We start from the raw sequence: 4,382 nt of genomic DNA on the forward strand, positions 1-4,382 counted from the left end.
GTTAAATTCGTTTTTAATCATTTAATTTGATTGGGAAGTTTGTGTCTGGGTCTGCTAAATCTGCTCATCAAAAGAGAGAAAGAACAGACCTAACATAAGAAAAGCGAGTAAACTACATTCTACTGAAAACAAAAATAATTTCCAGAGAAATTCTGGGACTCTGAGGGGATGGAACATGATATATGGATTTGTTTATTGGGATATTCTGTAGTAAGCATATTTGTATTGAATTTGCAATAGAGACAATTTTACTTGGAAAAATGATATAATAATGGTTTCCAACCATTGTCACATCTTTTCTTCAATAAAAATAATGCAGACTTATAATATACAAAGAAGATAAATGCAGAGCTATCTTGGGTGAATCAGGAATGGAGGAATGGGTACCTCAAATGCTCAGATTGTTTTGCCACCACTGCCCCCACCACCACCACCTCACAACAGCCTCTGAACTGGCAGAGTAGGTTTTTTTTTTCAGAGTAGTTTTTAATAACTGGAGATATTAATATCCAACAATAGCTTCCTTTCAACTCAAAACAAATGAATGATAATTAGAAATAAAACAGAAATAGTCTACTGTGTGGAGAACATGTGGACATGGAAATAACTCAGAGCAGAGAGACTTATTAGAAGATTAAACATTAATCCAGGGAAGAAGTGGTTGTGTTCTAAATCATGGTAGTGGAAATTTTGGGAGAGATGCGATAGAAGAGTGGATAGGTTCAAAAACATATTTGGATGGTAGGATTAAAAGGATTAGAGGGTTGGAGTGCTTTACTTGCTGTGGGAAAGATAAGAAGGAGGGACAAGACAAGGAAGAAGACTGGAATTTTGGCTGGACAGTGGAGTGAGAGTGATACTATTCACAATATAATAAATTCAGGTAGAGTGATTTCAGTTTGACACATGCTGAGTTTTCGAGGTTCCTGAGAACCTTTAAGTGGAGATGCTGATTTCACAGGTTTATAGGTCCATATATCAAGGAAAGAGCCAGAAGGACACAGATATACAGATACACAGAATGTGTGTGCGTATATATATACACACACACATACACATATATATGCACACATACATATATATGCACACATACTTACACACACACACACAATGACAGTTCAGGCAATGAAAATTGATGAGACCAAGCACCGTGAAGAATGAAATTGGAAGGCAAAGAAAGGCAGAGGAAAGGAGATGGAAATAATAGAAGGGGATCTACAAAAGAGCATTGAGCACAGAGCATGGGAAGAGTTGCCTACCCAGAAAAATAAAACAGTGATCACAAAATACGTTCCTACAGAACTATTCTTACTCAGGTAAATATCCTTTTGAAACTTCTGTTTCATCACTTAGCATAGAAAATCCAGATGCATAGCAATATTATTTACTTTATGAACATCAAAACATATTAATAATTGGATAATGAAGTTTAATTACTGGAAAACTAGAGTTATAACTCCATTTCTAGATATTCTAGATTCAGAAATGATTTAGTTCTATTTTGACTGGTGAATGGGATTGGAAATTCTATTACATATTGGTTTTTGTTTATAAATTGTAAGTCAAAACCCAATAATATGACTGCTATAACAGAATAGAATCATATAATTGTGTTTAATCTATAAATATAATTTAAAATGAGAAAAAAACTAATCTCAAAAAAATTCTGCCTTTCAAAAAACAATTTCTCTTAGACGAAAATCTGGGAGTAAATGAATCAAAATTTGAATTGCATACATCAAAGCAATTCTAAATAGTCAAAGTTATACTTAGAAGAAAAATGATGACTGTTCAGAGCTTTATTTAAAGGATAACAAGAAAGTAAAACATATCAAACACAAGATTATAGAAACATAATTTTTGCAAGGGGAAGGAATAAAAAGAGAAATGTGAAAAACTAATAAATTTTAAGTAATTTCGTTAAAAGTTATTTTTAGTAAAATGGATCCAGGCATAGGGGCTTCCTACTGTACACCAAAACAGTGCTTTCCAACCATCTGTCTTATATTCTTAAATCCTATTCAAATGATGTCTTTACAACTATTATGAAAAGTTAGTATTATCAAAACTATCTTACAGGTTAGAAAACTGAGGTTAATGGACATGAAAATTACACAGGAAGTAAATACTGCAGCAACAATTTACCCTTTGGTGTGTTAAATATAAAACTTGTGATCTTTCCATTCTATAATGGAAAATATGTTGTCTTCAATTTCTTTTATCAGCATTTTATAGTTTTTGGAGTACAGGTCTTTTGCCTCCTTAGGTAGGTTTATTCCTAAGTATTTTATTCTTTTTGATGCAAAGTTAAATGGAATTGTTTCCTTAATTTCTCTTTCTGATACTTTGTTGTTATATTATTTACTTTTTTAAGTTGTTATGGCATTGTTTCTAGGTTTACATATACTGAACTAGTCTAGCATAGTTGGGATAATACAATAATTACATTAATACAAATAGTTTCTCCCAATTTGCATATACATGCTCAGAATACTTAGCTCAACAGAAGCTGAGGGCTGAGGTCTAGGGGAGGAACCCACAACATGGCAGGGAAGGTGCTGGGCAGATAACATGTTCTGACTTTGCTGTATTCCTATCCTCTGTACCATGCCAAACAAACCCTGTTGCTAAACACAACTAGATGTGGGTAAGGGAGTTCTAATTATTTATTCCATGGAAGTTGGCATTACCAGGGCACAGAGTAGATTGAAGAAAGGTGGAAAATGGATTGGAAAGGGTAAATAAAAAATATTCAACATAACTGCTAATTGCAGGGATGTGATACTCTGAATATTTTATGCACTAATGAAATCATTTCACATAAGCCACCAAAGATTACCTTTTTTTTTTTTAAAACATACACATTTAACTTTATTTCATCATTGTCACTTAAAGCTTGATTTTATAAAACATAAAAGGACATTCTTAAAAGTTTGGTATCATAGCAATTTGAACAGTAGGAATATCCGTAGCTTCATGGGTTCAAGTTATATAAATTAAAATCAAATAATTGGAAAATTTTTCAATATGGAACTATACAAATGAAATAAATGGCAAAAGGACCTAATAAGAGCAATATTTTATTACTTATGGACTATCATTAGTTACTTTCAGGATCTAAACAAATATTCTGAATATTCATATTTCTTTTGCTCTATTTTACATTTAAATATTTCTGTATATTCTGAGTCAAGCTGCTTGACCAAAAGGTCTGATTTAGAAAGACATTTATTTTTATGGCAAAAGTTTTTCCTTCTACAGTACTACCTTCAAAGGAATTGACATTACAATGTTAATGAAATCTGCTAGTTCCCTTTGGAACAGTGTGCAATAACTTACATCAGCCATATGGAAAGTGAAACAGGTACCAAGGAATGGAACAATTATGCACAGATTCAGTAAAGTATAATGTTAAGTTTTCCCCATCTAAAAATTAACCAATGAAATATATCAACTAAAGTTGATTTGGTTTCAGGAAAACCACATTTGAGAATACAAGTACATTACTGTCTTTAGCTCATCCTCAGTCATTGACAGGAATTTTGTAGGCTACCATGCTACTTACTTTGTGAATTGTAGTAGTAAATGAACGAAGACGAACTTCTTCAGAATTGGTAATGAACTGTGGTCCTGACTCTTCCCACTTTTCAGGTACAACCAAATCTTTGTCTGTATAAATCAGGAGATCAAATGAACAAGAAACTTTCAACAGTGGCAGAAATGTCACTGTAGCTGTGATCTGTCTGATCACTGAGCGAACTTCATCTTGGATAGCTTTCTGAGACTTTTCTCTGGGGGCACTGTCATCTTTTGCGGTCTTGTCACACTCAATATCAAATTGCCATCTTTCAAGGACCTCACCACTTTCAATATTTGAGATGACTACCACCAATTTCTGCACTGAACACTTGTATAACCATTCTTTCAGTTGTTCCACCACATTATTTAGGTATTTTATGAGTTCAGGATCAGTAGTTACAAGCAAGGTGAGTCCATATTTCTGCACTCGAGTAAAGGTTTCGGATGGATATAAGCCACGCTGATATAAAATGCTGTTGATGCCAAATGCTGGTCCAGAATGGCACTTCCTGAACTCTAGTCCATCACCGTCAACCAGTTTCACCTCGCGGGGGTGAGGGTGAGGGGTGAGCTCTGCACTTTAAAGAAACTCTCCCGGCGAAGGGGCTGTACCGCGAAGCAGGCCTCAGCAGCACCTAGGCGTACTCCTCCATCATTAGCAACGCGTCCGGAGGAGGCGCCTGCATCCGCCTCTTCCCAGATTCCTCCTGCCGGGCAGGAGTCCGGGGCTGAGAGGGCTTGGGTTCGGGGCCACTACGGCCCACCCGGCTTCCCCCCGCCTCGGAAGCCGAGCCGCGGGCCTG

The 4,382-nt window shown here is 35.6% G+C and overlaps 1 pseudogene; it reads right to left on the reverse strand.

The window, feature by feature from the left end:
• Positions 1-2,929: 2,929 nt before the first annotated feature.
• LOC111171595 (mitotic spindle assembly checkpoint protein MAD2A pseudogene) lies at positions 2,930-4,159 on the reverse strand (annotated as a pseudogene).
• Between the last annotated feature and the right edge of the window lie 223 nt (positions 4,160-4,382).

This window comes from Delphinapterus leucas, chromosome 5, assembly GCF_059928025.1.
Source record: "Delphinapterus leucas isolate spDelLeu-1000000601 "Yukka" chromosome 5, BTC_Dleu_Yukka2, whole genome shotgun sequence".
Classification (NCBI taxonomy): Eukaryota; Metazoa; Chordata; class Mammalia; order Artiodactyla; family Monodontidae; genus Delphinapterus; species Delphinapterus leucas.